Source organism: Dendroctonus ponderosae, unplaced genomic scaffold (genome assembly GCF_020466585.1).
Source record: "Dendroctonus ponderosae isolate FM_Combo_2020 unplaced genomic scaffold, Dpon_F_20191213v2 Dpon_F_20191213_1, whole genome shotgun sequence".
NCBI classification, from domain to species: Eukaryota; Metazoa; Arthropoda; class Insecta; order Coleoptera; family Curculionidae; genus Dendroctonus; species Dendroctonus ponderosae.
Window position 1 is genome coordinate 35,029,754 of NW_026017110.1, and position 9,658 is coordinate 35,039,411.

Sequence of the window (9,658 nt, forward strand, 5' to 3'; positions counted from 1 at the left end):
GTAGCACATATTGAACAAACGAAGATTGTTCTACAACAGGACGAAATACTTATTGTGATTATTTCTGTACATTTTGATTTGTAATTTAAAACATACAACACTAACACTTACCTCGTCAGATTTACTCTCGACGACTCCATATTAATTAAATTACTACTAAAATGATGGTAAGTAAAAGGTGCTGGTATTTTCAAACTCTTAGTCATCATTAAATCAAATTAACGTGATAGTTCTAATCGTTATCAACTTAAAGTTTAAATCTAACGGCAAAACTTACTTGCGCATGTCATTTAAACAGGGAGTCACCTGGCCTAATATGCGCTAGTGGCTTTTATTCAACAACTGTCATTTAAGTCATCACACACAGAATACATGGTAAAAACCGACGCGCAACAGTCGATGGTACACCGAATACACGACAAGATATACATCATTTTCTTGGCCATGACGTCACTGGACTGCGCCATATTCCAAAATGGGAAATGAAAATAAAGTGTCTATGGTATGGAGGTTGTGTTCCTCCAATACGCATTGTCTTGTCTTGTCGTTCCTTGGCTCTGCTCTCAGCCGTCTTTATCTCGCCTTTATCTATGCTATTGCCGTTCGTTCTCGAAGTATCGAGCTAGGCGTCCCAAAAACGTTGGAGGCTGCGTTGCCGCTGTGCGCTAAAAATCAAGCCGCAACAATATAATTTCATCTAAGGCCGAAGGAGTTACGATATTCTATTTCGCTGCTAAGCATAAAGAAATATCTAATTATGCTTACGAGGTACATAATGTTCTTTAGTTTCACAGATAGCATGTAAACTCATCTGCATTAATTCAGTATATATTCTCACAAGCCTGTAATAACGAACAGTTGTATCTTGAAGCTGAAATCCATATCAATCGAAATAAAAATTGTTTTAAAAAGTTCCTTTCCAAGGAAGTGATTTTAACTCGAAAAGTCTTTTTATAGACGCTTTCGTTTAACAAAACCGGTCGTTTTTCGATTGCTAGAAGAAATTGGCCACCTTCTAGAATAGCCCAGTAGCACGTGAGCTGCAAAAGTAAAATAATAAATATCTGGATATCAATGAATACCATTCATGTTTTTTTACAGAAATAACCATTTATAACCCATAAACCAAATTTTAACCGCTCTTAGATTTTATGCTTGTGATGCTCATCAAAATTTTATCGCAGATTTCATGGGGATTCATCAAAAAATTGCCTCTAGGGTTATTAAAAAAGTATCTAATGCAATTGCAGCTTTACGGCCAAGATACGTGAAAATGCCTTCGAATGATGAAATATATCGAATGATAAAATATAAAAAATATATATTTAATACACAATAAAATACGTATTACTTGTTACGTATTAAATCATGTACTTAGGTGGATCGGATGCTGAAGTGTTTAAATATCGAAAGGGCTATTTTTCAATAAACGTTCAGGCTATAGGTGATGCTGGTTTAAAGCTTATGAATGTGGTAGCCAGGTGGCCTGGATCAACTCACGACGCTACCATATTCAACAACAGCAAAGTGAAGCACGAGTTTGAAAACAACTTATTTCCTGACTCCGTTTCATTAGGTAAGTAACCTAGGAGTATGTTTATTCCTTCTATATGTACCTCGTATATTTAAACGATACATCTAACTGTTAATTTCTATTAAAAGGCGATGGAGGATATAACATAAGGCCGTATTTATTAACTCCGTTACAACAGCCTGCAAATCGTGCAGAGCAATTATACAACGAGTCGCATATACGGACAAGAAATATAATTGAACGGATATTTCCAGTTCTTGCATACGGTTGTCGTCTAAAAATAGATACGGTCTTAATAATAATAATTGCTACTGCAGTTCTTCATAATATATGTGGAGAACAAAATGAGGAAGAGCCACCTGATCCCGAAGATCTTGAACGATTTATACATCTTATGCAAGAAGATGAAGTTCCCAACATTCCACTCGCTTTCAGCAACATATTGTCGCAAGGGAATCAAAATAGGAGGGACTTGATTGATTCCTATTTTAGATTCATTGATGAATAGCGATGAAGTGAATTGAAACGAACTGAATGGATAAAAACCAAATAGAAAATTTATTATTTGTTTAATTGTTTTTTCAGTATTTCGATTTCTAAGCGTAATTTCGTAAGCAACTCGAACAAGATTTTGTCCTGCTCCCGTTTCTCCAAAATGTTTTGAAGCTCCTCTTCAAAGCATCGCTTCTCGGCGTTATTCGCTTCAAACTGGGAGTCTGCAGTCTGTGGCACTTGTGGTGGTCTGCGCCTTTTTGTCCACGTGTGTTTTAAACACGGCGTTTTCGGTTGACCAACATTTCCCGAAAATAATGTCTGGTCAGGTTTCTAAAGCAGAGGTGAAGAATTATTATACGTTAATACCTGTTAGTTAAGGATTACAGTAGTATTAACATATGTGTAAATGTACTAAACAAATCAACTTACTTGAATCGGAACGATATTGACATAATTTCGTTAGATTTCGGCGTGCTGGTAATTTTCTCATAATAGTCGTGGTCAAAATCTTTGATTTGTGCTGCTGCTGTGGGCTGAGAGCTGCATCTTCGTCAATGCCATTCCCCCCATTTTTCGCACTATTTGGGTCCACGCCAAGTCTTTATCTCGCCACGTGGTAGCATTTGTTACTTTATTTTCCACAATATGCATGAAATTGTGGATTACACTATCTAGCAGACATTTTTCTTTAAATGAAAAATTTGGAGCCCGTTTTTTATTTTCCAACGACATATTTAACTCTATTCGTCACGTACACAGTGTGGGGTAACTCGTCTTTACCTACGGGGTAAACCATAGATAAAGACTGAAATCGTTCTAAAGAGAAAGGTTAATTTGGGGAGAAAAGTCAATATGTCACTTTTAGCAATGTTGCCAGGTAAAACTTTATCTTAGCTAAGTATCACTTAATTGATGCCCACTTGCACCAAACTTCTTCTAAGCACGTCCTTACCTAAGTATACCTTGAAATTTATATCCGACTTAAGTTTCAATGAGTTGCACCATCCGTTTTTCACGTGTTCTTAGCTAAGCTTCAGGCAATAACCGGCAACCTGTTTCTAACCGAAATTCGATACCTTTTTAAAATTTTGTTTCACTCATGGCTGCGAAACAGAAAGGGTCTCCTAATTTTGGCGCTTCTGAAAGAGATACTCTTTAGAGCTCGTTGCGTTTCATAAAGATCACCGAAAATAAAAAATATAATAATAAAAATAATAACAATAAAAAAACCAGATGCTGTGTCTTCGCAAGAAAAGCAGTCAACATGGTAGAAAATGTCGGGCCAATTTAATGCTATTTGTTAAAACAATTAATAATTAATTTTTAAACAACAATTCCGCCTGCGACCGCAATAATCAGGAAATTCTACAATAACCAAAAAGAAGACATTCGGAAGCACATTTCCAATCAGAATAAAGAACTTTATAAAACTGATGGCGGAGGAGTTGTGCCGTGCCTTCGGTTCCCAAGGGCAATGCAGATAAAATATTATTATCCATTGTAAATAATAAGACCTTGTATGGAGTGAATCAATCAATTGCTGCTTTTGATGGTGATTGGGTACAGCCAAATGAAACTCCGCCATCTCTCATTTTTCCAATTAGTCAGAAAGGGCGTTAATGAAACGTTGAAATTCAAAATTCATGATGTACGTAGGTACTTATTTTTTGAAAATAGGATGTATATTATGCTGTATATTTGACTAACTAGCAACTAAAGTAAGGTTGGAAGAAGGCTAAGTCATGCTTATGTACTCGAGAACGAGTCCTTAAATTTAAGATTTTCAAAGACGAACTTAAGATCGTGTCATCGGTTAGTGCAATCCATTTTTGAGTTAGGCTCGAACTTAACGCTAAGCATAACCTTAAGTCTTTCTTAAATGTTTGATGCAAGTGGGCATAACAGCCGTGCAAAACTATCTTTAGTTAGGATTAACCTTAATCCAAAGTTATTCCTTGCTAAGAATGACTGGTGCAAATGGCCGTAAAAGTGACAAATCGGCTTTTGCTCCCGCCTTTTCTTTCCAAAATAACCTTTATCTTAGAACTGAATGCGAGTTTGCCGTTACTGTTTACGTCTCAAATGTAATTAATTAATAACATATTATTAAAGATGGAATCATTTGAAAATAAAAACGGAGCTATAACTTCATAACTATGTTATGAAGAGGAGCTTCAAAACATTTTAGCCAAGAGAGCAGGACAAAATCATGTTCGAGTTTCAGTAGGAAAAGTTAAAATTGGAATACTTAAAAAAGACTTAAGCAAATAATGCTATTTTCCATTTGTTTTAGTAATGCATCATAAGTTATTTCAATTTAATAATGAACTTTAATTTAATAATATTGGTCCTTTATCAAAAGTATTACTTTCAATTCAATTCATCGCTATTTATCAATGAATCTAAAATAGGATCAGTTAAGTCCCTCCTAGTTTGATTCCCTTGCAACAATATATTGTTTCTGTTATATATGTCTCTTATGTTAGGTACTTCATCTTCTTCTTTCATAAGATGTATGAAGCGTTCAAGATCTTCATGATCAGGTGGCTTTTCCTAATTTTGCTCTACTCAATTATTTTATTATTAAGACCGTATCTATTTTTAGACGACAACCGTATGCAAGGACTGGGAATCCTCTTTTCCAAATACCAAATACCCGCTCAATTATATTTCTTATCCGTATATGCGACTCGTTGAATAATTGCTTTGTACGATTTGCAGGCTGTTATAACGGAGTTACTAAAAACGGCCTTATGTTATATCCTCCATCGACTATGAACAGGAATTAACAAATATCGTTTAAATATACGAGAGGTACATATAAATAGATAGAATAGACCTTCCTCTTCTATGATGTGTGCCGATGATAACTGCGGTGTACTTTGTGACACGGAACACGTTAAAAAAAAACAGATCATCAAAACTCTCAAATAATGTGTTCTCTTGTAAACTAGTATAGGATCTCGCACGTGGTCACTGTCATCATTATCAAATAACAGATCATTACTTAACACATTCATCATAAAATGGTTTAGTACACGGAATATACTAATTATTATCGGTTGATAATGACAAATGGGCTTGTTTGCAACAAAATACTGCAACTGCAAAATTATGCAAACATAGTTCTGTTTGAGGTTAGTCTTCAAATCTGACTTTAGGTTCCACTTAAGCGGCACTTCATCTTCCCCTTAAATTATTTGCCTGTTACGGTTTGCCTTAACGCTAGGTGACAGTGGTGCTAACGAATTCTGTGACTTAACTGCACAGATTACAGAGTATAGATGGGACAGTTTTGCTTTCCCGCCCAAATGATTTTGCTAAATGCAACCACATAGAGGCGTCGTCCAAAAATTCAGAGGATCAGCGGATTGTTTGCATGCGTTTGTTTTGTACATATGTCCATAAGAGGACTCTGAACATACAGTATTTTACAGTTAAGATTATTCCGTAAATTTTCAATCTTTCAGTCTATCAATGTTTTTAATTTGCAATCATAAGCATTTTCAACTAGTTTGATAACTGTGATATTTATCTTTGTTTTACAATAATGGAGCATAACGTGGCTCGGAGAATGACTAAGTGTTGTGTTCGGAATTCTGTGATCTCTAGATAACTGTGAAGTATATTTGAGTTTTACAACAACTGAATATAAGGTAGCCAGATACCAGCCGCTTCCAGTGTTGTGTTGTGTTCGTGAAAATCAAAATGGTCGACGATTTCGATTTCCTGAAAATCACTAAAAGCTTGACCCGAAATAATTTTGCATCATTTTACTCCAAGTTATGGCCTGTACAGAAAATATACAATAAAAAAACAGAAGTAGCCGCAGTCCAAGGCTGGACGCTAAGACGGAAAGAGTTTTAGTGAGTAAACAGCTTGGCTGGAGCCCCACAGAACCCAGCGCAAAAACAACCATCAGGTACCAACTGAACGTAAATAGCAGGTAATATTTGGATACTTATATCAACACTTCTGCATATTTGTTCAACATATTTATTATTTAATGTGAATAAAACTTATTTTAATTTTTGTTGAAGCACTACACGATCTAACTCATGTAATCTCAATATAAATTACATCATAAATTACAAACATAATGAAACATTCATCATGACAACACCGCAAAGGGGGAGTACGTGATTGTGACATGATAGTAAGAGGGAAATAGGATTTGTTGGACAAGTAAATACGGCAATTTCTCATGTTTTTGGTGATAATAAGTGATAATCGTGATATTAATAAACTGTTACGCTTAAAAGAAATTGGGCGAAGTTTCATTTGCAGGAAAAGCGGCCTGAATTTTCCTAATCTGTACTGTTTTGCACGATTGTAAACAGGGACCAGTGGCGTGAGTTGTTTTTAATTTATAAGCTTAGAGATAGATTTAGATCCCTATTGAATAGCTATTAAATGTTTAAAAAATTTGCGTTACTATTATAGCGTTTATAATTTCAATCATATAATGTAGAGGAAAAGGTCAGAAAATGAGTGAATGCTTAGAATAAATAGATCAATACTGATGTTTACTACGCCTAGGACTAGCAGCCAGGTCAGTTAATTTTCCGATTAATTTTACTCTTTGCTCGGTACCTACTTTATCCCTACCACCTGTTTTCCATTGTAAAATCGCCGATCGATAGAATTTAATGTTGGTCCCAAACAAATCGGGATTTATGAATGACTAGCTTGGTTTATTTATTAATGTCTTTGGTTTTAGCATACGGGTTAAGATGTCAATTGGAAACTTTGTTAATGATAATGTCGCCACTGCTGTGTTACACAACATAGCCCAGGAAATGAACGAAGCTGATCCACCTTCACCGGAAAATTTAAGTATGGATGAATTCCATTATCTTATAGAAAGCGGAAATGTTCCCAGGATAGCTTCCGATGGAAATGAGAATAGAAATAATAACTACCGTCAAGTGTTAATTGACAATTACTTTTAAAATTTAAATTAAGAAAATGTGTTTAATTATGATAAAAATGTTTGTTATAAATGGTTAAATAAAAACCCTTATATTTAATATGTTTCTTCTTTCTTGTTGGCTAGTTCTAGCTCCAGAAGCTGCAAGTCAGCCATTGTCCAAATCTGGCAGTACTTTTCTGGCACGTGCGATAATTCGCACACTTCTTTTGGTTTTCGTATTACATTGGAGTATCACAAACGAGTATGATAAATAAGTGCACATCTTAATCACAAGCAATAAGTATTACCTTCAATTCTGAGGACAGTGGCCTCTTCAAGTCACGTCCCAGGTAGCACACTACGTCTTATGGACGTCTAAACGACGACATGTGATTCGGCCAGAAGACGTCAGATAGCTGGTCATTTGGACGTCCAAATGTTTTGGTAACAATAAGACATTATAGAATCTTAAATAGTTTTTTATTGACAGGAAGCAAGCAAAGATGGTTACAACTTATTTATTAAAAGTAGTTCTGACCAGCCACAAAAATAATAATAAAAACTGGAGATAAAAAAACTACTATTCTTACGAACCTGTTCGAAAGAAAACTCTTTTTATTCCAAACGGCCTCCAATTGCTGTTAGCTTGGACTTTGTGAGAAAGAGCCTTTCTAAACGCTTTCCTCCCCTTAATCGGAGGACACAGTACCTCTTGCTTGAGTGGTGTGAGCCAGTTCTGCAGTTCTGGTTGATCACTGCCAGGGTACTGCCCGCAAGTTCGTCTAACTGTACCACCTGATACATTACAAGTATATCACAGTTTCACACCTAATAATCGGAAAGTAATACTACTTATATAACCTTCACAATTAAAAACCAATGTTCTATTCTTTTATAATTAAATTATGCTTTTTGTTCTTCAAAAGTTGGGTTACTTCTGTGGCTCCAAACCATCCAGATCTTGTTTTTAAAAAGAAAGTTGGGGCGCAAAAGACATTATATACCTACCTACATACATATATTGTCTCGGCACATGGTTCTGAATAGACCACACACTGTTACCTATAAGCGTTCCACTGTTTATCCCAGACCACTATAGAAAAGCTAGGTACAACTATCAATACAATGTATAAATAAGTGGTACTTACCTTTGCGTAAAAAGTTTTATATAATAATGAACTAACAGCCCATTAACAAATCACATGAAACAAGACAAGTACAAAGTACAAGTTCAGAATACCAGTCACGTCAAAGTGCCGGGGTTCTGCGTTTTTAACCTAACTAAAATCCAATAAACTTGGCGCGAACAAATTGACAAGAAGTAAATGAAATAGACAATCACACAGTTAATTTTACTTTAGACAGAGGGATTGTAATTTATCTAATCTAATCTATCTAATCTTTAAAGATTATATTTCATATTATTAAATAAAGTATGTTGGTCTTTATAATAATTGGTCTTAATAAAGCTTATTTTAATGACTCTTTAACCACTCTCGGCGGTCCATTGGACGTCGATATATATCTGACTAATAGACGTCCAAGTACTGACGTCTTTTCTAAGTCAATTGACGTACTGACCAAAAATTACTTAATATGGACGTCTCGCATACGTCTAATTGGTCAGTTGTGCTGCCTGGGTTGGGGTGTGTTTCGTCCACTCAAACTTAAGATTAGAAAGATTAGAAAAATATGCTATAATACTGGCACTAGGAAGCGAAAGGTGGACAACTTATAGAAATACGGATGTCTAATATATAATTCATATAATATATAACAGCATAAAACAAGAAATATATCTCGCTTACCCCAGATTGCGAAACTTTCAGGGATTTTTGGACGAGCCTCTTCTTCAATATTATCGTTGTGCTAAAATATATATCCATACATCTAATATGAAGCCTTTCGCCACACTAATTACATACAGAAACTATAATAGATAAATTACACTTACCTCTAAGTACAAAAAATAGTTCCATGTTCTCAAACGATTTTATAGATTCAGAACCGCGAGTAATTTTGTGATACTCTATGGGTTGATTTTCTTAACAGTTAATAACGGGTTTCACCGTAAATATGTCTTTTCCCAGAAGAAAAATCTGTTCAAATAACATTTAAACAATGGATACAATTATTGCCCTAGTTTACGTCTCAATGCTGAATTCCTGAAACGGTACGCCCTTGTTAAAGATTCCCGTTAAAGTCCCAAATCAGGCGTGTCTGTCGGGCCAATTGGGAATCTAAGACACCCCGCTAAGCGGTAGAACTGCTCGAATTGCATGGCAAGCGTGAAAGCCTTGATGCAATTGGTGATTGTTTTCGTTTCCAAGTAGTTCACTTAACAGAATGCACTATATACCAACTGTCCACTACAAAGGGCATTGTGAAATCAGAAGGGCAACAATTGACTATTGAGCAAAAGGCAAATAACATAACTGTGCTCGGCTACTCTTTTCACTATTGAAAGTTTAAGTCTTTGAAGCGACCACCCAACAGAGCCGAGCACAGAGCGTGGGAAATACCCTGTTTCCCTCACCCTGCACTTCTGATTTCCTCTTTACCTCAGTCGAAAAAGTGACCAGAGATCATCAGTTTTTATTCTCACCTCAAGTCGAACACAGTTTGTATTCTCACCTCAAGTCGAACCCAGTTTGTATTCTCACCTCAAGTCGAACCCAGTTTGTATTCTCACCTCAAGTCGAACCCAGTTTGTATTC

At 35.7% G+C, this 9,658-nt stretch overlaps 2 long non-coding RNA genes across 2 annotated transcripts; one reads left to right on the forward strand and one right to left on the reverse strand.

Moving 5' to 3' along the window:
• The first annotated feature begins 4,941 nt into the window (after nt 1-4,941).
• On the forward strand, nt 4,942-7,059 carry LOC125504515. Its single transcript, XR_007281536.1, has 3 exons — nt 4,942-5,975; nt 6,070-6,380; nt 6,750-7,059. It is a non-coding gene; the product is annotated as an uncharacterized LOC125504515 (long non-coding RNA).
• A 346-nt stretch (nt 7,060-7,405) lies between these two features.
• LOC125504516 lies at nt 7,406-8,267 on the reverse strand. Its single transcript, XR_007281537.1, has 2 exons — nt 7,950-8,267; nt 7,406-7,769 (listed from the first exon to the last, which is right to left on the reverse strand). It is a non-coding gene; the product is annotated as an uncharacterized LOC125504516 (long non-coding RNA).
• Between the last annotated feature and the right edge of the window lie 1,391 nt (nt 8,268-9,658).